At 40.5% G+C, this 25,930-nt stretch overlaps 1 protein-coding gene across 3 annotated transcripts in view; it reads right to left on the reverse strand.

Annotated features, from left to right (window-relative positions):
* Nucleotides 1-25,930, reverse strand: part of CALD1 (caldesmon 1) — a 240,104-nt gene that overhangs the window by 143,813 nt on the left and 70,361 nt on the right. For all 3 annotated transcript variants that reach the window (XM_077826837.1, XM_077826830.1, XM_077826845.1), the window contains exon 2: nucleotides 1,415-1,520. The gene's annotated coding sequence lies outside the window, so the exon portion shown is untranslated. The remainder of the gene's footprint in view (nucleotides 1-1,414; nucleotides 1,521-25,930) is intronic.

The following is a 25,930-nucleotide window of genomic DNA, read 5'->3' on the forward strand; positions in this document are numbered from 1 at the left end:
ATAACTGTGGATAACACTGTGTAGTGAGTGGTAAATGTCAATTGTTGTTAACGACATTGTATATATAGGATATATCCATTTGGAGTCCATTAATACCTCCTGACACTGGGGTCATATTTTAAGTGCAATACCTTACTGCAGATCTAAAGAAAAATTATCCATATCCTTCCAAATGTATATGGTGTAGTCTTCAACTTCAAAAAGTCAATAAAAGAGCTAGTCACCAATTTTGCATGGAAATGTTTTTTTCCGGTGTAAAATGGCTTTTTCAACAAAATATAAATTCTCAAGAAATATGTCTATTTATGTCAAAATATTCAGGTTTTCTACAACCAAAACTGAACATGAAAACAGCCTTTTGTTTGTTTTTGTGTTACTGTTATTCTTGCTTGCTTGTTTTTAGGGTTTTGGGGTTTTTTTTCAGAAGAGCTCAGGACACTGACAATCTTGCCTTATCTGTGGGTACTGAGCATTTGAAAATCTGGGTCTTAATCTTCTTGGGTCAGATTGTTAAAGGGATTTAGGCACCTAAAATGCAGCTAAGCACTTCACATAACAATGAAGGCTCTGAAAACTGATCAGGATAGAAAGCTGCTGCAGCAATTAAAGCAGGCTCTGAGTTGGAGTTGTTACATCGATGCAAATTTAAGAATAAAGGAACTTGTTTAAAAAGAAGTTCTCACTGCATTAATGTCAAGTATAATACAATACAGTCTGCAGTACATATCCAGCCTGAATTTCTGTTTGAAAATATTTCAGGGCTATAGTACACAGAAACTGGAAACTATCTCTTCAAAAAGTTTGTGAGCCCTCTAGCAGAGTTCACTGGGTTCTGGGTTCCAGAATCCAAGCAGGACAGCAGTGTGTATATGTAGCTCAGCTTTGCATACTGTGTTTATTTAGTAGACATGGTTATTTGAACCCCACAGCCTGTGTGGTTCCTTCATAGTTCGTTTGTTGAGTAAAGAGCAAAAGAAACAGGAGTCTAACATCACAACCACAAATCTTATTCACATAACTTAATATGATTTAGTATTAATAGCAGATTCAGGAAGCAGATATTTTAGAACACCAAAAAGACACAAGAAAACACTGCTAAGATCAAATGAAGAAATACATACAGCTTTGAGAACATTTTCCACATCCCCAAGAAGTAATTATTGCAAAATTCAAGTAGTTCATACAATGCTTTATATCTCTACTACATCACCAATAAGCCACAATGCAGAAAGCAGTCTACTGTAGTGTCTCCAAAAATATACAAATTCAAGACCTGATCCAATGCCCATGGAGGTCAAAGGGAGTTATCTACTGACTCCAATGGGCTTTGGATCAGTCGCTAAGGCAGCACACCAAAAACAGTGCAGCTGCCATTGGCAAGGAATTCAAAGGTAGTCACTTTAATCATACTCACATGAAAGCAATCAGATGCACGCTTCTGGGCCTGTCAATCACACAGCAGCTGCTGAGCGCTAAGGAATGAATTTGGAATGATGTCTCTGGAGCACTGTGTGTGATCACTGTAAAGAAATAATAGTTGCAGAGAAATGTTTAGTGATGATGATTTTATGATAATGCTCACAAAATGCTTTTTCAAGGAATACTTTTTCTGTTCAGAGAACTATTCTTAGTAGAAAGCACTATTGAGATTTTAAAAATATAGAAAATACAGCAAAACATTCCAAAAATGACAGACAAAAGCATCTATTATCAACATTCAGCTAGACTCTAACAACATGAATGCCACTGACAACAGAACAATTGAGATGAACTCTTAATATAAAGAGGACAACTGTTTAGGGTAATCCCAGAGGCTGTAACTACAAGTAAAGGAGCCGGGGGAACTTACAATGGATATCAGGAAACATGCAATAACAATGATCTCTATTAAAACAGTAGATTAGTCTTCCAGGGTGGTGGCAGGAGCCCTTCATTTGAATAATTTAAAACTGAACAGAGCAAAGCTGGAGAACCTACGGTAGAGAACAATCCTGTACTGACAAAGGGAGATAGAGAAAATGACTTAGGGAAGATGTTCAAAGCCACAAAGGAGAGACGAGCACCCAACACCTATTGAAAGTCAATGGCATTTGGGCACCTAACTCCCCTTTCTGCCTTTGAAAATCTCCCACAAAAATAATTTTCCATCTTGCATTTCTATCAGTGTGTAAGACTCCTAAATTCACCATAGATGTATTTCTGCTATACACTGACTTCCATCTGCATTCCCTCCTTGAATGCTGTAGACATAAGCAACCTGCCACTCCTGTGGCATCATAGAAAATTGTCATGTTAAATGATGCTGTGCACCTTCAGAGAGCCTGGACTATTCTCTTCAGAATCATGCACCTCCATATGCAGAACAACATCCCAGGACCCATGCAATGCACTAAATAAATGTATAATTTAGAGTTACCACTGTTTATTAATCTTTGCTACTCTTTTAGTGCTAGACTGTGGAAACTTTACTTATGCTAGTAGGCAGTTACACACAGAAAGTAACTTCCTGGGGCTCTACATGTGAATTACTGCTCACCAAGTTGAGTAAAAGTTTCATAATCTGGTCCTTAGACTTTACAGACTCGTGTTTTTGATTCATGTTGCCTGAAGCATGGGGATGGTCAGATACAGAGTTTTGATTCAACCCATTATAGAGGCTGAGGTCAGATGCAAAACTGAGAACTGAATTTCCACAAAGTAAGGAGCATCCTGTTTCAGGCTTTTAGTTCAGGCTCATCTCTACTTGTAGTATAATAAAGATTACTAGATATACAGAACATCAAAGTGTACCTGAGTAAGGACACCCTTAATCACCTCAACCAAGATCTAAGGAGAGGGACCCGGAACCTGATTCAAATTTTTTGCTTCAGTGTAATTACTGCGGACTTACCCTGGAGTGAGAAGTGCATCAGGCCCATCTCTCTCGGCAGAACCCTGCCTCATGTACCCAAGGTAATCCTTTCCAAGGTACTGAGCTCGCTCATACTTGTATACCACTCTGAAATGCTGAATTTATTTGCCTATTTCGAATTTCACAGTATGCACAACTTGGCCAATGCAGAACTCCTTACCAGGAACTACTTACAACAATTCCTTGGACCCTTGACAAGGTTCAGATCATGGAGTACAAAGGTTTCTGGGTCTATCGGGAACTTTCTGCTTCCAGCCATACCTATTTTCCATCCAATCTCTTCTCAAGGTTTTTAAATATGGGGACAATGTTATGAAGTAGTTCCCTTCTCCTTCCCACACTCTTAGCAATATTCAAGTCACAGAACCCGGTCTTGCCATTCTGCTTGGTGTCTACGCCATCCTGAAAATTACTTTTGCTGAATGAAGTTCAACTGAATGTCAACAGACATTTTATTGATGTTATAAAAATGTTCTCCCATCCATACATCCTGAATCTGAGGAAAGTTCAGAACTGGGTTGGAATCCAAACTTCATGGCTTAGACCCTTCTCTACTACATATTGCTATGTTTTGGCCATACTGTCATCATCTCAGCTAAATTGGTGTCACCCTCCAGTTCCTTTGATTCACTGATCCAAAGTATCAGGCTCAAATTCTGATCTCATTTATGCAAAGGAGTTACAGCATTGCTAAACCAAAGTAATTGAGATCACAATCAGGCTCACAGCGGGCCAAATTCTCAGCTGATGTAACACAGCACAGCTTCATTGATTTCAAAAATAATAGCTGTACTTCAGCACTTTTCATCAGCAGCTCTCAAAGTGTCTCACCAAGGAGGCCAGTATCTTTATCCTCATTTTACAGATGGGGAAACTGAGGCACAAAGAGGTGACATGCCTTGCCCAAGGTCACCAAGCAGGAGAGTGGCAGGGCTGGGAAGGTCTCCCGAGTAACATTCCAGTCATTTAATTGCCAGCCCAACAGAGCTATGCCCATTTAAAGCAGCTAAGAATTGGGCCCTGAGTGTTTGATTCTGCCCTCAGTTACTGTTTTTAGGATGGTGAAACTCCATTGACTTCAACAGTTTTATGCCAGTGAGATCAGAATGGGAGACTGTTACTCTGGATCACAAAAAACAAGCAAGCAAACAAAAACTGGAGAGTGGCTGTTGAGTTGGGAGCTCATTCCAGTTAAGGCTGGACATCTTTGTCTGTAAATTTTTAATCTTCAACAGTAGTGCTGCCAGTGTTGGCTTTCTTGCAAATTCATTTTTTTCACTGAGTTGTGAGACTGGAAGCAGGAAACCATCTTTAAATAACCAGTCTAGGTAAAGTATTTCTTTGTTTATTCAGTTCTTCCAGATTTCTTTTTTCCTTCAGTTTTTATGGCTGGATTGCCATGTAGTTTATTTATATAGGAAGACATTACTGAGGGAGGGTTTAAATAAAGCATTCCAAGATTTCCTCACACGTTCAATCATTTTCAACAAAGGAAGCCTTTAATTATAATGTCTGGCAAATAAGAGTTGCTGATAGAAAAGAGGGATATGGGCAGCACAGTCCTCATCCAGTGTTACCCAAACAGGTGTCTGTGCAGTTTGTTTTTCATGCAATCTAGGTTTTGTTTAAAGCAAGTCTCTTTCACTGTTCATCTTACCACTTACAAACAGTTTATTAAGATGCAAAGATCAACATCAAATAAATAACACTGCTAGACACCTTTTAAACTAAGCACACGCTTAATTTTAAGCACACGCTTAAGTCTCATTGACTTCAACTTAGGCACATGCTTGAGTGGTTTGCTGAACAGGGAAAAGCTTAAGAAACATGCTCAAGTGCTTTGCTGAAGCAGGCTCATATTTCTTAAAGCTTTTTGCCTCCATTCAGACAAAATTGCTTCAGCCACTTTAATTATCTAAATTTCTGTATTATTGTATTGCAGCAGCTCCTAGCAGCCCCAATCATGGACCAGGTGCTCTACAGACATAGAACCAAAAGGCAGTCCCCAGCCCCAAAGAACTTACAATCTCAGTAGAAAATGTGTGAGACAAAACATGAAAACTTTCAGATCAAAAGCTCATTTTCTGAGAACTTCACAAGTGAGGGAAGCAAGGGGCTAGAGTCAAAGTGCCATCTCAACCACAGCTGAAGCACAGGGTCTTTTACTGTGGTCCTATAATTATTAGGACACAGCCCACAGGACTTCAGTGAAATACTCCCCCACCCCTCAAAAATGTACGTGTTTATTTATCACTGTTAGTTCACCAGAGTTATGGAGTAGCTCAGCCCATTCAATGGAGCTTCGTCTTTCTGGGAGAGTTGGTCTGAAGAGGAATTTAATGATGCAGAGAAATATCAACACTTGTTCATGCCTTATGGGAGCTTGGGGGGCGGAAGGAACCATTCCACCCAGTGGTATTCCGTGTACGAACTACACCTTCTGAGGCCACACAGACTGCCAAATGGAACTCATTGATCATCCTCATGATGCTCCAGCTGTATTCAGGAGCTGGAAGTGGAGAGAGAGAGGAGGGGGAAAGTACAGTATTCTCAGTGCCCAAAGCCTTTGCCTGAGCATCTACTATGTGTGCTGTGGATCTCCTCACAAGTAAAGAGAAAAGAAATCCTTCCCCAACAGCCTCTCCTTGGAGACTCGAGGCTGGAGTAGCTGATTAAGGGCTTGCATGCTCACCCACCCAGTGGTGTACCTACTTCTGCCCTACTCTCAGTTCCCTGGACGTGGCAGCATGCATAATGATCCTCTGGAACTGGGCATGGCTCCACAGTGTACAGGAGTCTGCACTACCCACACAGGTTCTCCAGTAGCCTCCTGATCTCTGCAGCAGGCTGACCCCAATTCCTTTGCAGATAAGGCCCTCCACACTGACAGGGGCTGCAGAGGCAGGATTTCCCAGTAGAAATGAGCATCACTGATGTGATGATTACACCTGAGCCTACAAGCCCTTGCATGGTGCAAGGAGGACAAGCCGGCTGTGTCCAGAGACTAAGAAGCACAGCCACTCTTGTAAGATTAAGCGCTAGGTATAGTCCACCGCACTGAGCAGAAGTAAGTTACAAGTCCTTCGTTACAAGCAGGCACACAAAAGGGTGACACATAGGGCTGCCTGAGCGGACATGGGCTGGAATCCTCGGCATGCAAATTAGGCACTTGTTTCCTTCTTTGACCTTATTCCTGCTACTTAGCAGAAGCCATTTTGTAATCACACAACAACACTCACATTAATACAAGTTCATCATCCCCTGCTCCTTCCATCTTGCTCACTTCATACCCCAGGCTACTTTCTACGTGCAATGCTCCACACCTACCCCGAGCAGGGTCAGTGCAGAGCTGATGCTCTGACGGAAGTCAATGTTCAAGCTCCCTTTGACTTCAGTGGGAGCAAGGTCAGGCCAAGCATATTCCAGAGCAGCCGTGTGTTTCTGTGAAATGATATCTTCTTAGCAAAGCAGCAACATGTGCTGTAAGGAAAAGCCAACAAGAGAAGGAATTTCCCTCTCAGATTGGGACCTGAAAGGATAAACATTTTTAAATTAAAAGTCAAAACATGCCATGTTTCTCTCTGCAGAGCTGTAAATTGAACATAAGCTCTTGTACAATTTGGCAGTAGATAAAGACTTGTCTCCAATTAAATACCCTATTGGAGCAAACCCTTTTACGGCTAATAAAAAAAATCCTAAATTACTTGCAAAGCTGCATCTCACAGATATTCAATCTGCTGGCTAACTGCAAACCTTCCAAACGATCGGCTGCCGACTGCATTAATGATAGCAGGATGTGGAGTTCATTGTCCCTTTTGGAAAAGATTTAGGAATGCTCGTAGCTGTGATCCAAATATTAATACCCGTAAAGAATTAGTGCATAATGAGGCAAGATATGGTCATTTGAACAGGAGGCAAATGGAAACTGATTCAAAGAATTATTTGGCAGCAGTTAAAATCATCTGCATTAGCAGATAATAGAATTTACTCAAAATGAGAAAACAGATGCAACTGAAAGATGATGAGTCAGTAGCAGTAAAAACATTAGCAATGTCTCTTCTGAGGCTGTGATTTTTCTTCTGTTTTAAAACTTGGTCATTAGACATGGAAACAAAGCCGACACTGGAGCGGGTGGGGGTGGAAGCTGCAACAAACACGAATTAACGTTTGGCAAGCTATATCCTTTTAAGGAATAATTAAATGAACATGCTTCCAAGAAGAACTGTGTGACTGACAATTGTAGTGCCACCATTAAAAGTTACTATTTGTAGATCCTGCTGTTCACAGCTTCAATGAAAATAAAAAGGAGCTAGCATAGAGAACCATGTGAAAATGAAGGATTTCACCCAGCAGGGGGTTTTTGTGAACCTTTCCTATGGTTTCATTTCACATGGGTTTTTCACTAGACATGGGCCTGAAGGAAAACCCCAGACAAGAACAGCCTCAAACTTCGGGGAAGTTTGGATCTGGATCTTCATTGTTAGTCCCCTGTGTCATCACCATAATGAGTGAGAGTGAAACCTCAGGTCTGAATGCTCTCAAACTCTGCAGAGTTGTGGATCTGGTTCCACTTCTACGTTCTGAGACACAGGGCAATTTTAGGTTTGCACCAAATGAGGTTTTTATTTTAGCTTCCAATTTAAACTAAATCACACTTTCTTAGTGAGACATGGCCAAAATCACCAGATTTCAACTCTTCACATTCATTTCCATGGTTTTGGTGCAAAACTTTAAACTGATCCAGATTTACTTGGAAGGTACCAAATCCTTAAAATTCCAGCTCAAACTAAACCCCCTCTGAACTCATCGTGAATTAGGACTGAATAAGAGGAAACTCAGGGTGAGTAAAAATTAAGGTCTGTTTCAATTTTCTAATGATACCTGTCAGAGCCAAGTTTTATGTGGTTTTAAATTTCATTATACACTTTTTGCACAGCTCTGTTAATAGAGAGCAGGACTGTGCATTCCTCATTTATGCGTCAGGAAGTGCTCACCAACACACACTTGCAAATCCAAGTGTTCAAAAATCATGAGTTGACCCCCCTCAAAAAATCAGAGCTTGGTTTAAAAATCGTGAGGGTTTGTTTGTTTGTTTTTGTGGTTTTTTTAAAAGCAAAGCTCAAATGGTCTGGTTGAAAGTTTTCCATGTAAACCTTTTTTCAGTGAAAAATTAGGTTTTTGAGAAAACGAAAATGTATACACAAAGCGTCTGCTTTCCTCAAAAAATTCATTCTTTCATCAGAAAACTTAAACATTTTGGTTTTCAGGCAATTTTTCCCCCCAGCAGTTTTTGTTTTAAACACCAGTCTGTTTTCAGTTTGGGGGTGCTCATGTTTTTATGAAAAGTTTAATTTTTCCACGAGGGAAACCCCACCCCTTCCAAAAGGAAGGGGGTCAGAAAGAGGAATTTGGCTCAACTTGGGGGAAAATTTAAAGCCTCTCACCTGGGAAGAGAAATGCCCTCCTAGGGTACACACATCCCATAGGTGGGGTCTAATACCCTAGGAACACATGCCAAAGCCAGGGGGGAAAGGGTGGGCAAATCCCTTCCCCACCTGATGGCAGGTAAGTGGAGTCCAGGAGAAACTGTAAGGTTAAGATCATCCTTGCAGGGAACCAAGTCTATTCTGACCACCCTATCTGATCAATGGGGTGCTCTTTATACCATCCAATGGTGGGGCAGGGAGGTCCTAATGCACAGCCAGGATAGCTGACACATAAAGGGATGTAGTATGACTGCCCTCCTCTTTCCCTAGCAGATCAAAGAGAGGAAGGAGTGGCTGGCTCAGGTCAACATTTCAAACCCAGAGGTTTTAGGGTGACAGAGCAGGCAGAGAAAAAGTCCCCATGTGTACCCATCCAGTGTGATCTAAATGGGAAAGATGTGACAGATCTGAAGTAGCTCTGTCACATTTTCTGAATACTGTATGTCAGTTTGGCTAGGTGAATGTTTAGTATACAATATATGATGTTTAAACCAATAAAGGGTAATAGAGCTGCTGTATCTCATCAGTCAGTGTTATAACTTCCCTAAGGTACTGGAGGAGTTCCCGTTTCTCTGTTCATCTTCAGACAGGGCAGAAATGTGGCCATTTAGGGAACATGCCTGTGTCCAATTATGAATTCCATTTCACTTCATCAACACTGTCCATGATTGTAACTTCTAATATAGATTACAGTTTCCATTTTGCAGCAGAAAACAGGCTATGCCCAGGAAACTGAAACAAGGCAATCAAGGAGCCATCAGCAGTGAATGGCTCTTACCCGCTTGAACAATGGGGTCCCTTCCAGCAGTGGCCTTTTGCCTCAGGAGTTGGGTTCCATCACAGAAACCTGTTTGTGGACAAAGGGGGTTCTGGAATCCTCCCCAGCAAGAGCATATGACTTGAACAGTTGTAGTGTTTCTCCAGCTGACCACCTGACAAGTGGGTTTTAAAGTCTGTTTTTAAAAGAGACCTGTTCTTGAGCATTGCTTGAACCAGAAGACTGAGCAAGAGGCGTGGGGGGCCAAATGGACCTGGCCTCCCTGAATGACACTGACCAAACCCCAAAAGATTATCTGGACTGGTGGGGACTCTGAGGGAGGGAACTGTGACCAGGTGTTTGTCTTTTTATCATAGATCCGTATTTCTCCCATGCTGTCTAAAAGTAAGGTGTGTATATAGTTAAGAAGTACCTTTGCAAAGCCTGTGTGTTCCTTGCTTTAACTGTTACATGTCTCTGAAACATTAAACTATAAACGGGAGTGCCCATGAGGGAGATGGTGCATAAGATGGTGGGGAAGCTCAGACGGTTTGGCAGTGGTTTCAGGACTGAGGGCCCTTGGACTGTACAGTCCGACATCCCAAGGAGGGGTAGTAGGTATAGGATCTGCACCCAAGAGTGTGCCAAAGAGCGCAGAACTAGAGGCAGTGTCTGGATGCTGCCCAGAACCGGTGGACTTGGAAGCAAGTAGGATCCAAAGATTGAGTCCATAAAAACAGACTGGTGCCTGCCCACTAGAGGGACTCAAGTAGGCCTGTAACATACCTGATTCACAATAAAATCCCAGCAGCTGGCAACATTGCTAAAGGCAGAACTGTCTAGTCCAGACTGAGAAGATCATCCTAGGATATCTTCTATGCTGCTGCAGTGAACAGACTGTCAGCCTTTCTACCTGTTAAACCACATTTTCAGGGAGCGTACAAATAGGGATGAGTGAATTGGTCCAGATAACATATGAACTAACCTAAATCTTTCCCCCCAGAATAGATTTTTTTGAGACTTAAAAAAGTTTGATTAACATTATTTGTTAAGTTTAGTTATTTTTTGTGCTCATGTGCCTTTGCCTTTCTACTTCTGTTGGAACTAGGAAGAAGTGCCATGGTATTACAAAGATGACTGTTGTCACAGTGCAGCTAAAATTCCACAAAATAATTAATAGCAGTATGACATACCCAGATACCTTCACTCATTTGGAAAGAATCTTCCTAATGGCTTGTTTTTAAAGTGGCTAAGTCTCTAGTATATCTAAAGTGTGAAGGTTGCAGACAGCAAAAAGTCTTCCTCTAGCAATTGGTTCCAGTGACTAAAACAACTTGCTACTTCCTTCCAGTTAATGGAGCTCTCTTTTAGCTCAAATAGTAGAGACTTGTCATTTTGATGCTAGGTCCTGGGTTCCATCTCCACTGCCAATCGTTCAGTCTATATGAATGTGGTAATGGCTTGTTACTTGGACATTGCCAACCCTGATCCTACAAGCTTCCAGCACTAAAACCACAATTTTCTCTAGCTTCAGAGAATGTATGTAGACCACCAGAATCTCAATAAGATATTAGGGACCTTAAATATCAACACTTAAATCTTTAACTCAGTCCATGCCAGAAATGAGCCTGAACTTCAGGGAGGGGCAGTGTGTTCTCCGCTACAACGATGGCCAGCTCTGTTAGCCAGTGCTGATAAGAAGGGGCAAGGTCCTGCCTTCTCTATCCCAATCCCTTTGAGATGGCTTGTGACCTAACAGGTGCCAGCAAGGGGAAGAAAGAATATCTAGTTTATAGTTTGCAAGTATGGTAGATCGTGTAAATTAAATACTCAGACTTCCCAGCAGTCTCAAAAAATGTCCTGTGTGTTTAGAGCTCTCTGAACTTTTCCAAATCAGATCAGTCCAGCCTTCTGGAGTACACCACATTTGAAAACTCAAGGTACAGTTTCAATACTTCGTTACTCATGGGCCATGTGAATAAAATTAAATGATGTGCAATGGGGACATTATTCATATGAAAAATTATATGTCATCTCTACCGCTTTCCAAAAGGAAGGGACAGGCTGATGTACTGTCGGTGAGTATCTGACGAGAAACAGCAGTGATCTATTTGGAGATGCCTGAGCCCAAGCTACTCATTTGGATTGTTAGCTCTGTTACCAAATGGTATGAAATATTTCATAAAATCTATGTAACACATACAAGCTAAGTGCAAATGATGAAAGGAATCAGCAAGGGAAAACAGGCCAGAGAGCTGTTATGATGGAAGAATAGCAGCTGGGAAAACTGAAGTCAACCCAGCTATGTTATTTTTAATTAAAAATAAACACTGACTTTGTTGCCAAGGGATTGCTTAGCATTCCATTGATTTTTTTGTTTTGTTTTTGTTTTACTTTATTCTTATCAAGTATTTACAGATTTGCAGACAGCCCATGGTCATAAAATTGGGTTAGTACACAGTGTTGTACAGCCATCTAATTTTATGTATGACATTTTTAATAGAAAAATTATATTTGTTTTAATTTCCTCCCATGGATGAGGAGAATATTTTGATTCAACACAGCATTCTAATAGTCTAACTATTGTTTTTAATCTTTTGTTAATTATTTCTTCATCGGCTGGGATCTAACCATCTTGTCCAGCGATATAGGTGGGACCCCTAGTAACTTCAGTGGGAATTGCATGTGTGCAGCTGATGGTCTCATCAGGACCCTCTCACCATGTTAACTAAGGGCTTGTCTACACAGAGCAGCAATTGGCACAACAGAGGTGTGATTTTTTAAAATGTGCACTAATGTGCTGCACACTAATGGGTCCACGTAAACCTTGCTAGAGTGTATTAAAAGTTCCCTAGCGCACTTTAACATTATTTGAAATAGAACTACATAAAAGTGCATTATGGAACTTTTAATGCACATCAGCAGGGTCTACTGGGACCAATTAATGTACAGCACATTAGTGAACTTTTTTAAAAATCGCACCTCCGTAGGGCACATTGCTGCTCTGTGTAGAGAAGCCCTTAGGTTTCATCTGGCAGGATCCTCTCAGGCCAACATTGCTCCTTTTGGGCAAATCTTGGGGCAAGATTCTCTCACCACTGGCTATGAATAGTGTCCACTGTAGAGAATAAACTTTACTGCAAATACCCATCGACTTCAGTTAATGTTTACTTAATAAGGACTGAGCAGAAACTGAACAAGGACCTTTACTTCCCAATTTGCCTGCTTTTAGGCAAATTGGGAAGTATAGGTCTTTATTCAGTTTCTACTCAGTCCTTATTAAATAAAAGTTAACTGAAGTCGATGGGCATTTGCTTGAGTAAAGAGCGTATAAAAAACTTTAGGACCTCGAGATTTGGTACAAGTTTTTCATACCCTCCAATGGAGATATTCAAGTCAACCCCATCAACCTTTTCTCTCTCTTCTGTCCTCCATGCTTTTAGCCCATGTCTTCTGTGCTCTCACAGAATCTTGGGTGCTAGAATCTATGTGCTTTCATAGAATCTTCTCCTATGAATTTCCTATTGGAACAACCTTACTTTAACTCTTAACCTCATTGACTTTCATCATCTCATTTCAAATCTTCTCTGAGATCAAGACTTCCCTCCCTTGCGTATAACTGTTAATTTCTCTCTTCATCTGCTTTATTATTTAACTTGGTAACTGTATGGTTTAATTCAGTAAAATGTTTTGGGATGCAGTTTGTATAAAAGTCAATATAGAAAATAGGGGTCCAATCCCAGAGTCCTCCACCACTTATATTTCCTATTGATTCCAGTGAGAATGCAAAATCAGGTCGTTACATCATATTGCATTGTGTTGTTGTTGGCGGCAATGTAACAATGAAGGAAAGAGAGCACTGATGGGGTTGCAGAAGAAATTTTCTCATACTTTGCATTTTTGACCCAAAAAACCACACACAGCAGACAAAGCAATAGATTTGTTTTGACTCCAGGATGGTGATTTATAAAAATTGTTACCTCCGTGAGTGAAAGAGAGTTCAAATCATTGTTAGATGGTCAAATCATGGTTAGAAGGAAAGCAAATAACTGTTTTAAACTAAAGCCTGTGTGGAAAAGGAATGATCTGACTGGAGACAATAAGCACCAAATACTTACTCCTCATGCAGTGATCATCTGGCTACAGAAATCAAAATGGGAACTGCCCAAATTAATCTCCCAATCAAGATTCCACTACAGTTTAAATAGCACTTTTTGCTTCCATTTAGGATTTGGGGAGGAGTGAGTGTGGCTTGATATAAAGGTGGTAACAGCTTCTGGAGGCATATTTCATTGTTTGCCTGTCACAAAGGAGGTACACTTTCTGTGGACAATAGGTGGGGTTAAATACAGTTGTAAGGGAGGAGAAGGAAACTCAGCTGAGGTTTAAAATGGAAATGGGGGATAAGGAGAACCCTGGTTGGGCGGAAGGACCTGTGACAAAGTTACCATCAAAAAGTTCTGTAAGTCTTTCATATAGTAGAGCAGTCACATCACTGAGGAATATTCTGGTGGCATCCCTGTGTTTTGACTTGCTGGAGGTCTCCACTTGTTGTGTAATGAATGACGATAGCACTTTTGTCTTTCATATCACAGGACATAGTGAAGTGCTGTCCTGTTAGTGAAAACACAATTGAGTGCCTACCCGAGTGTGACTTTCAAAGTTTTAAAACTATCCACATGTTCCATTTTTGTCTGGTGCACACAAAAAAGGAAAAGCTGTTTACAGCCTTTTGATACTTCTCTTTTTCCCATGGGAAACTAGTTGATGTTGACTGCTGACAACTCAAATAGTTGACAACACTCTAGGCTAGTTTATTAACCTTGTGCGCTAGTGCCATTTGTTTAAATCAACTCCTCTGTGCTATTTATTTATTAATCTGTGCCTTTCTAGTGTGCCCCTCAAAGTGGCATGTGGACATCCATTCCAATTCAGGAACTTTAATCCATGAAAACTCACTTTGCTATTGGGTAGTTAATATTTTTGTTATTTATTTCCATTATTGGGCTGTCCTTGGTACTTACTTAAAATATACAAGCATACAAAAATAAACTGACTCTCCAGTGCCAATATACCTAATTTCTCCCAGTATACAATACATGAAACCACATAATGGAAACAACATGCCCATTTAATACATTCAGACTTTATGTTCCAACTGGAAACCTGGCTGTAAAGAAGTTCACCTGGTTATGTAACACGATGGCTAAACTGACCATGTCCTCCTTGGCTGATCCATGTAATGGATAAGAATCTACTACCACTGTTAGCTAATGCAGTAATGCTTTAAGCTCAAGAGACAGAGGTCTGTGCTTTGGTGCTGAACATCCTGGATCCTGTCTCTGCTTACAACTGAGGGGAATGTGATTACATTTATTAATTTAACAAAAAACAATAATAAAAGTGAGAGAGCCAAATTTGTTATAGTTTTAAGTCCCATGAATATAGATTATACATGTGTTTATAACTACTTTGCCAAAATGCAGAGGTGGTATGTAAAGGGGTATAAGGGGGAGGAAATCAACATCAATTTACTGCTGTATACAATAATTGTAAAAGGTAGCTAAATTCAATTTTAGTGCTTTTGGGTAAAATGAAGGTCTTTTATCTAAGGCTCATTTTAGACAGTTTAGGAGCAAGAGATGATTAGAGAGAAGCAGAGAAAGAAAAAGACAGTTTAGAGAGATTAGATATCTGTGGCAGTATATTTTTGAGTTTAATCCACAAAACTACATTTACCCAAACAGTTACGTTGTTCTCCTCAAACCCATTCATCATCTCCCAGATATTTTTCTATTTTTAACTTTTAAGCACTGGAGTGCCGAAACCTCCTGAATAACGATCATCTTGGGATTGCTTAGCTGGAATTTAGAAAGGCCAACAATTCTTCCAGATACTCCCCCTTTGACTTTTTCCCATAGACTTTAAAACTGCCTTGAAATGCCTGGAATGCTTACTCTGAACTGCAGAAACAATGCCTTTATGTGACAATGTCTCAGATCTACTCACTTAGCAGCGAGACTGAAAAATAACAACAGTGTTCCTTTAATGTATTTATTTTTGAGTGATAACTGATTTCCATTTTATATTATTAAAAATGGGAAATCAAGTAATTACCAACGTTTTCTATGTGAAGTTGGTGCTGGTGTTTGATTGTAAACCTTAGACAATAAAGTCTTCCTTTGATCTGCAAAACAGGTACAGCACTGTTATCAGACACGAAAGCTTCCTCACCAACCTGTTTCAGCTCTAACCTGGAGGGATAGCATAAAGTCAGTCTTGAATCCCACTTAACACTTGGCCTCTCTGAGCTTTTCAGCATGGGTGCCAAAAATCAGGGTGGTGCCTTTACCAAACTGTGATTTAGCCCACTAGTGATTGGACGGAGACTAGTGATTTAGCACCCAGTACTGCCACCCACACTCATGCTGAAATCAATGGGGCCAGTTGATAAGTAAAGCATTACTCAACATGAGCAAGTGTGGAAGAATGCCATGTAGTATAGGCCTTCACATAATAACTGCTCTTTTCTAAGTTAAGGTTTTATAATCTCTTGTCATTTGTAAGTGCAGCCCTATCTGTAATCATCATTAAGTAAAAATCATTATTTTTTTCATTTCTATGTAATATACGTATATGGTCTCCATTGCCATGGTATCTGAGCATCTCACAATCTAATGTATTTATCCTCACAAAACCCCTGTGAGGTAGGAAAGTACTTTTATCCCCATTTTACAGAAGAGAAACTCAGGAGGCTAAATGACTTGCCCAAAGTCACATGCAAATTCCATTGGGGAGGAGGAACCTAAACCCAACTTTCCTAAGCCAGTGCTCTAACCCCTAAACCATCCTCTCTCATTTAGTATCTTTGTTTAGTTGTGTGTATGAAAAAAAGTCTTTAACTGAAGGACGCAAATATCTCATTTTCAAGATTGATTTATTTAAATTCTTTTTTTTTGGGGGGGAAGGGGACTGGACACCATGCAAAGACGGACAGTCAGCGAATGGGGTAAAGAGATTTTGTTGCGTAACAAAATGGCCTCTTCACCACAAACAGTAATTCGTATGAAACTGAGTTCTCCATCTGAACCAGAACCGAAGTAATAGTCATCACAGGGGTTTTTTTCCTGCCAGCACACAAAACTCCAGGCACCTGTTTGGCCAACCAAAGTCTGCATCCAAACAATTAAAACTGAGAGTACAGGAGGAAAATAAAACAATAAAAAAGATGGGTCCCAATGTTGCCCTATCCCTAACATATACTACTCCTGGGGGAATTCTGCATCACTGCACAAACATGGAATGAATGTCCGCCACAGATTCTCTTCCCCCGCCCCTGCAAAATAATTGATTCTGACAGGCTTGATGTGGTGCCAGAAGAGAGAGGAGCTGGTTCAAGAACAAAGAAGCCAGCTGTGGAGTGGGGGGGGGGGCGCACTGTGGGGAGGTGAGGAGGCATGGGATATGGGGGAGAGAGAGAACAGGGCACATGTAGCTGCTGGGTGGTCACACCGACGGGGGATTCAGAAGGGTTGTGGGGGGACAGATTGAGACAGGGTCACAGGAGCTAGTGGGGTAACAACATTGAGCCAGGGGATGAATGGGAGTGAGGGTGCTGGGCCATATGGGGATAGGAAGAGTGGGAGTGGCTCAGTGGGGGTGCAGGGACACATGGGGACAGGGGCAGCTATGCCTGGCTGAATAGGGAGTGAGGGTGCATGGACATATGGGGATATGTGTAGATATGCTTGGCTGAATGGGAGAGGCTCAGGGTCAGCCAGGGTCTGCATGGGGGAGGCTCCCCAACTCCCTAACCATCCCTCCCCCCCACCCCAAAAAACCTGTTCCATACTTCTCCCATCCACAGCCAACAGCCTTCCAGGTTCACTCCCTGGCTTCTTTCAAGCAATTACTTCCATTGCCCTCAGCTCCTCCGTTACCCTGACTCCCCCAAGCCTTTGCACTGCTTCTGGGGGAAATACATTTTTGTTTTGTAGTTTAAATGAATTATTACTCAAAGTTCTGTATTAATATGCCTAGTAAGGAATCTATTTGTCAAAATACATTTCCTGAATCTTTTTTGTTGTCTATATTGTTACAGACATACTTGATTATGGGTATTTTGAAATAAATTACCAAAATAATTGAAACTGGCATGATTATATTGTGTTATTTTGACAAATAAAATATGCAGAATTTTAAAATATTGTGCACAGAATTTTAATTTTTGGCACAGAATTTTATTGTTTTGGAGCAGAATTCCCCCAGGAGTACTATACAGTAACAATAATAAACTTAATGGGATTTGAATAATCTTATTCAAATGGGGTTTCATGTGTTCAGAGGAGAGCCGAATTTGACCCAACATGTGAAATGACAACAAACAGTCAAACCTCTCTTTAGTCAACCATGGAAAACATGATCTATCAGCCTCCTAAATTGGCCAATAGTCTCAGCTTGGGACAGATTTAATAGAGGCTCAGTCAGGCATCTATATGAAAGCTGAAAATGGTGTTTAATCAGCTTTTATTAAAACTGTCCCATAATCAACGTTCTTATCTAATTATGACACAAAAAGGGAACTAGGACTGGAATTTTTCTTTTTTTAAAAAGAGGAAATCCAGAGGTAAGATGAAATGTGGTGCAAGTTAGAGGTCTGTACACAAATTTCTCTTGATGCAGACTTGGATGTTCTTACACCTAATTACAGCCACTCTGCTAACAGGCAAGGATGTCGAAGGGAATAACTCGAATTCACAGGATTTGGAAGGTGTAAGTTAAAGTAGCCTCTACCACACTGTAAGATACAACTCTTCGCAGCTCCTCAGGATGGCAATTACACCAACTTGGAGTCCCTTACACTTTAACAGAATGGATGTAAGTCAGTTGAATTGAGTCTAAGGGACTATGTTACAATCAAAGGTGTGACTGCAGCTCAGGTAGGTATACCCACTCTATCTTCAATCTAGTTAGTGTGGCTAAAATAACAGTGGCACAGACCCCAGCATGGACTAGGAATGTGAGTATGTACCCCTAAATCCAGGCAAGCTAATACAACTGAAGTCCACACCACCCTGTCTTCACTGATATTTTTAAGCCGTGTTAGCTAGATTAGAACTACCCGAGCTGCAATCACACATCCAACTGCAGTACAGACATACCCTAAGTTAGTGGAAGGGAGTTTAATTTATATTACCTTATGTGTAAGCTCTGAATGCTTCTCCCCTCACCCCCGCCCAAGTTCTTCTGTGGTTTCTGTCACCCCCTCTCCCCCATTTTTTTTTTATTGTTTCTGCTGGGACTGTGTAATAATGACACAGTACTGGATGATTATTTTTCTGCAGAATTCAGGGATAAAGTTAGCTTCTTTCCAAACTAAATACAAAGAGAAACCACAACATTTTGGTGTAGCTGGAATGTGGTAACACACTACAAGTACTGTACACCCATAAGCATGCACCAGGCCTGAGTATTTAAGTACATTTTCCAGAATAATATCTGTAGGATAAAGAAAGAACACTGTTTTTTAATTTTGTAAAATATAAAGGGTCAAATTGAGAAGTGACTCCACTGGGAGTCTAATTTACACCATCTCTGTCCCCCCTCCCAACACATACATTAGAGCAACTTAAAATATAAACCCTCAGGACTCACATTCACTTGCCAACATGTACCTTTATAAATCACCTCTGAATTTGGTTCTCACAGTTCCCAGCATAGAGGGCATACCAGAGACATGGCAAAGGGAATGGGGTGTGGCCAGAGCATAACTGAACTCTGGTCACCCCAGCTGCTGCAAGGACCATGACTACAGCTGGCTATTACTTAGAGTAGCCCCATGGCCACTCTAAGTTGTACAGGGAACCAAACAGGCCACACAACTGGGGGAACCACAGTTGCTCCCTACCACTCTCAGATCCTATCTTGGCCAGACCTGAAGATGGGCACCAAGAGGTAAAAAATTTAATTCTGTTCTCAGTGACTTGGAACTATGTTGTAGATGCTGCATCATACAAACTGGTATATTCTGAGTGACTTCTGAGAGTCTGATTCTGTCCTCAGTCTAGTTTTACACCTATATAGCTCAACAGACTTAAACTATTTAAACAAACTGTTTCACAGCTTCAAAGATAGATCTTTATAAATTAAAGTTAATATACATAGGACCTGATTCTACTACCTCCCATGAAGTCAATGGCAAAACTCCTGTGGAATTCAATGGGAACAGGATTTGGCCCATGACTAGATACTGGTGTGTCTATATTCTCTATGGAGTTCCAGGATCCCATCATCTTTAAGCATGTGGGGAAGCTGGCCTTTCAAAAACAGCAGGGGACCTGGCTCTCCAATTATACATATGCCACAAGATCCATAGGTTTGGCCTGAGGAAAAGCAATTTGAACATGGGTCTTCTACATTGCAAGAGAGTGCTTCTAGTCACCAGGCTATGGGATATTCTGATGGGGTCGGGGGGAGTCTCTCAATCTCTCCTGCTGAAACTATTCCACTTTTAAATAAATAATTATTGGCACAGAGACTTGAACTTCACTCTTCCGTATGCTCTGAGTGTCCTACCCACCAGGCAGTAGAATCATACTGGCTTTCTTTCCCTGGCCCAAGTCATTCTGAATGACTATGAATTGCATCATTGTTAGCACACCAGATAGTACTTGAAGTTATTCTGCTGACCCGGATCAGATCAATCCAGATTTACTCCCGTATTCCTGAGAGCAAAATTGGCTAATTATAATATTATACTCTAACAATGTATATTGCATAAAAACTATTTCCAAGTAGAGCTGGGAGCAAAAGGTTTTCTTGTCCCATGAAAATTTGAGTTTAAAAACAAAACAAACAAAACTCCATTCTCATCTTGACTCAGGACAAAAAAGTCAAAATCTCAAAAATTTTCACAAACCCAAAATCCAATCAAAACAGTTTGATAATTTCAAAACATTGTTTTAATTTTTGTCTTTTAAACTCTAAAGTAAGTTAATTTCAAAATGAAAAGTGTTTCAATGCAAAAAAAATTCATTTAAAAAAAACAAATTTCAAAACTTTTTTTTTCCAAAATGTTTTTGAACTGGATAATTCATAGAAACCATTTTTTTCCTATGATTTTGACAAATCAGCATTTGATGAATAAAAATATTTAGTCAAAAATCCATGAGCAGATTTAATTATAAATATTTGACATAAGCAGAATAATACAACAAAACACCTTCTGAGGCCCAGAGAGTAAAGCACAATGGGAGAAATTCTTAGCTGGCATAGCTCTATTGATATAAATGGAGCTAAGCTGACTTACACCAGCAGAAGATCTGACCCAATATATGCATACATGGCTTAGCTTTAAAGAATGAATTTAAAAGATACACAGACAAAAAAAAAGGATTCTACCACAGCAATCATTGTTAAAGACACAGTATTCCTGCCTGACATCTTATGATGTTGATTATATGGTAATAATTACAGCAATTTCACATAAGAAAAATTTAGTATAATGGAACTGCAATTAACATATGGTAAATAGCATTGGCCTATTAGTCTATCATATGCACGGTACATCTGATTCCTGTTTTCACTGGAACTGAGCTATTTGTGCTGGATCTTGTCCAGTGTCTCTGCCTTTGACTATAACTCCTTGGATGAGCAAACCTAAACTTTCTGCTGCAGTTAGGGAAGACTAGATTCCTGCACATCTGAATTAGGTCATAGATATGAACCTTGAAAGGAGATTCATTAGTCATTTTTAGGGCTCCACAACTTTAAACTAGAAGCAAATAAATCAAAGCATGCATCCCCTTCATCATTGTATGACTCCTTTGCAGGCAACAGAGTAAGTATGCATTAATCACATATAGTCCACCAATTCTCTCTTCCTATTCCCTCACGCCCCGTGTGTGTGTGTGTGTGTGTGAAACTTAATGGCTGTGATCAGAAATCAGCTAGAGGCATTTTATTTCATCATTTGGAGCCTGATCCTGGAACCTAAGGAGCACCTCCCCTGTGGTGCTAAGAAGCCTCAATTCCTATTAGAGTCAGTGGCAGCCACGGGTGCTCAGCATATTTCAGGATCATAAGTGTCCTGACAACAACTAAGTAGGCAGGTTTATTAAAAACAGTCACCCCATCAGCTTCCTTTTCTCTAGAGTGATCAAACCTAAAGCTCTCTGAATCACTAGCACACATTAAAAAATACTTTAGGAATTTCAAACAAGCAGCGTGGCCAAATAACTAAACAGAACTCAAGCCACGTAGCAAATTCCCCAATAATCCATCCACCAAGGTGCCAAAAACGACAAATGCATTCACACAAACAAAACAGAAGTCAAAAGGGACCAAAAAAAGTCTCCAGTCTTTCCCAGCTAGAGGTAAGTAATCTACTGTGGTTCACATTAAGGGGCAAAGCAATCCACAAGCAGAGAGGAGACAGCCCCGGATCCCCATCCTTTCTAGATTGTACCATAGGAGGAGGCACTCCAGGCACAAGTGCCTCAATGGAGAGGTTTGCAGACATGATGGTTATTCCCACATTGAACATTCAAACAGTGTAAAATAAACAGAACCTGAGAATGAAATGGATTAACCAGCTAGAAAAGGGGCAACATGTTCTAGCAAATAGAGCACTCACCTGGGACTCAAGACTCGTGGCTTGTATTCCCCGTGCTCAGACTGACCTGATGCGTAATTTTCCTGGAAGTCACTTCTCTTTTGTGTGCCTCTGTTTCCCGTCCCAACTTTTGTTTCTCGTCTACTTAGGCTATTTCTACACAACGCACCTTTTAGCGACACAGCTGTGCCGCTACAGCCTCGCCGCTAAAAGGTGCGCGGTGTAGCTGCTCTTTGTCGGCAGGAGAGAGCTCTCCCGCAGACCAAATAAATCCACCCCCAATAAGAGGCGGTAGCTTTGTCGGCGGGAGAATGTACTGCCCATACCAGCGCTGGTCATCGGCAAAAATTTCATCGTTCGGGGGGGGGGGTTGTTTTTTTCACAGCCCTGAATGACAAAAGTGTTACCGATGAAAGTGCAGTGTAGACAAAGCCTTAGATTCTAAGCTTTTAGGGCAGAGACTGTCTCTCACTAAGTGTTTGTGCAATGCCTAGCATAGTGAGGCCCTCAGCTCAGTTAGGGGCCTATAAATACTACTAGAACATAAAAATAGAGAATGTTTGAATTTCCTTTTCTGATTACAAAGATATAGGCAAATTCTGATAAAACATTCAAGTCATTCCTATAGATTTTGCCCTTGTGTGCCAAATTTTCCTCACTGTAATATTGATTGTGCACCCCTCATTCAAGAAAAGCTCCTATTAAGGGCGATGGCAGCTTTGCCTCAGACACGCAGAACTGAACCTCCTGATGTTTTTGTTTTCATGCATGTAGCCATATCAATGATAAGCCCGGCAAGGGTTTATACAACACTCAATCGAATATATTTGCTGCTGTCAAATATAAAAAAAGGAAAGAAAATGGTGCAATAAATTAAATGAATATGAAGAAGATATGAATAAACAAAATCGTTTTCCACCCTTTGTGCAACCTCAGTCTGAGCCTCGTTAAGTGTTTGGCTAATCGACCTCCACGGAAAATCCATTTCTAGTAGTAAGTGCTGATGGTAAGTGGTGCTCTTTCCTCAGAGTCAGTAATGGAATCAATGCCTTTGCATGGTGGGTGGCCTGCACTGTTGGAGGTTCTATCTTTCATATGAGAGAAAAAACACATTCTCTCCTACGTGATGCATATCTTGATGGGTGGGGGGAGTTGTCAGGAAGCTCGTTATGGTTCCCTGATTCTCAAGCTGTCCCAGACCCTGCCTGGTATAATTCAAATAAGCCTAGAGGCTGCTCTAACTTATGACTGCTGTCTGTGGTCCCTAATGGACCATTCACCAGCAGAGAATTGTTATAAGGAAGCAAACTGAAGCTCCCCGCCCCATTACACTGCCTATGCTACGTGGTACTGAGGAGGTTTACACAGGAATCAAGCTGGCAACACCTCTGCCCAGAGAATTCCCAACTGGTATCTGGGGCCAGATTACATCCCTTTTGCACCACTCAGATGGCATAAAGGGGACCCAACTTGGCCTGAGAACCTAACCCTAGGTCTTCACCTCTTGTGGTTATTAAAAATCTCAGAGCTTCTCACAGGAGTATCGGCGCTTGGGCAAATCTGAACGTGGATAGTTCTACCTATCCCCAAACTCACTGTATTTCTTCCCTTTCTCTTCTTCGCTTTCTATCCTACATGATTGTCTAATATTGGTGTGCATTGTATAAAACTGATGTGCCCCACCCTATAAGAGGCTGGATACTGGTGTGGGGAAAGTGAAAGACACTTTACAAAAGCGAGATGATATTTCCTGTGCATATAAAAATATTACCATTTGAGAGCAATGGTAATATTTAGTCACTGAAATTATCTAAATGGAAATACCTTTAAAGTACACCGTCAGTGGATTTTTTAAAAATGGGCTTGCATTTGTTTTGCTCTATGTTTTTGGATGTTTTAACAAAAGTCATTTTTTTCCCCCCTGCTTGTTTTTTATCTTGGAAATATCAGGAAAGCAGGGTGAAATCCTGGCCCTATTGAAGTCAATGTGATTCTGTCATTGGTTTCAGTAGGGTCAGGATTTCATTCATAATGCTAGTCTTCCTGGGTTTTGTTGAAGAACCACTGAGGGGAATAGGGGATGTTTATTGTTAGCTCTTAAACCCCTAAAAGGAAGGGAAGAGGGTGTTGAATCTTAACAAATATTTCCTTTTTTTTAAAATGCTACTCACTGAAGTTAATTAGGTCTTAACAAAGACATACAAAAATCAAACAGTGACTAAAACCTCTTCCATCTCAATACTTCAGCTTTTGTTTTCTTGGCTTTTGAGTTGTCACCATTTCACTAGTTCTACAATTAGCAGAGAAACTTCCAACTGAGACAGGACGTGAATTACTCATTGTAAGGGGGAAAAATGGACTTGTGCTCTTTTTTTCTACGACATTAGCTTGCACTTGCCCAATAATTTGGCATAGGCAGAAAGAAGTAGGTAGCACCTTAACAGATTTATTTATTATTTCAGTCTAGTCTCACTTTGAAAGAAATTTGGCGGGCTAGGACCCAATTTCAGCAAAGCACTTAAGCACGTGCTTAAAGTTATGTACATGCTTAAGTGCTTTGCTGAACCAAAGCATACTTTTGTCAGAAGAGCAAACTATTAATCATTTGTGACAACCACCAGAGACTAATGACCCTCCCCACCACCACTTTTTTTTTCAGAAGGCTATTTAAAACTTAAAGACATTTTAATATTTAATTATGGAAACATAAGACACGTACAAATAGATCATACGTGTCTCTTTTGCAAGTATTAATTTTTATCTGCCATTAGTGGTAAACCCAGATTTTCCTTTGTATGGTAATCAGATATGTTGCTATTTCTCCTATGTAACTAGTTACCAATTTGAGTCCATAAATTTCTTTTAAGAATGATGTGGTTTATGGAAAGCTCTATGAACGTGGCTCCATCAGTCATGGAATATGCAGAGTCCAAAAAAAACTAACCACTGGGACACTGGGACATAGCTACAGAATGAATCAGGCCTTCTCTGTACAGTCCACCCTGTCTGGAAAGTTTTATATAGAAACCAAGGGGTTGGTGTTGAGAGACTCTCATGAGCTACTGAACACTCAACTTCCGCTGACTTCAGCGGGAGTTGTGGTGCGCTCCAGTTTGCAGCAATACAATACTCACCTTGAAGGATAGGGTCCCAAAGAATTAACATTATAATATATTCAAGACCTAATAAGGGAGCTCCATCATGGGAAGTAGCTAAGCTTTAATGTCACCTATCCTTTAAGGATTCCTCTAATATATTATTTCAGTCCATCCCACCCTGACTTCTAAAAATAAAATTATCTAGTTCCTTGTACCTAATTACCTATATCGTGCTTTTCATCTGTAGATCTCAAAGTGATTTACAAAGTATCATTATCTCCATTTTAAAGATAGAGAAACTGAGGCACAAAGGTGAAGTGATTTGTTCAAGGTCACCCAGTGGGCCAGTGGCAGAACCAGGAAGAGGACCCAGTTTCCTGAGTCCCAGTCCAGTGCACTATCCAGTAGGTCATACTCCATGTGAGCATTTTTACCTGTTTATGATTTATTTTATATTTTAGTAATTTACACTTTATTTTGCATTTTTAATAAACAGGAAGCATGACAGTCTTATGGTTAAGGCACATATCTAGGAGCCAAGAGATCTGGATCTGAAGTCAGCTCTACCTAGACATCCTTAAGCAAGTCACTCTGCTTTTCTTTGCCTCATTTTAATCATATGCAAAGTAAAGATAATACTTCTGTACCTCCCAGAGATGTGAGCAGGGATGGTCTTTTTGTTCTGTGTTTGTACAATACCTAGCGCAGTGGTGGGCCACGGCCGCAGGTTGCCCACCACTGACCTAGCATAATGGGGTCCTGGTCTGTGACTAGTTACAGAAGTGCTACCACAGAAAAAATAAATAAATAATGAGGACACGTAACATTCCATTCATTAATGTTTGAAATCCACTTTGAGATCCTCAGTGTTATACAAATATAAACTGGTAATTAATTGTATTTATCTTTTCTGTGATTGTATTTTAATTCTTCAAGCCATATCCCTTGTATTTACTATTGATACTACATAGCAATGTTTTTAACAAACATTTATGGAGCTAAAGGCACAGAGGCGTATTTTGGTTCTTAAAACTAAAAGTGGATAATTAAAAACACAATTTTGCA

This window comes from Eretmochelys imbricata, chromosome 1 (genome assembly GCF_965152235.1).
Source record: "Eretmochelys imbricata isolate rEreImb1 chromosome 1, rEreImb1.hap1, whole genome shotgun sequence".
NCBI lineage: Eukaryota > Metazoa > Chordata > Testudines > Cheloniidae > Eretmochelys > Eretmochelys imbricata.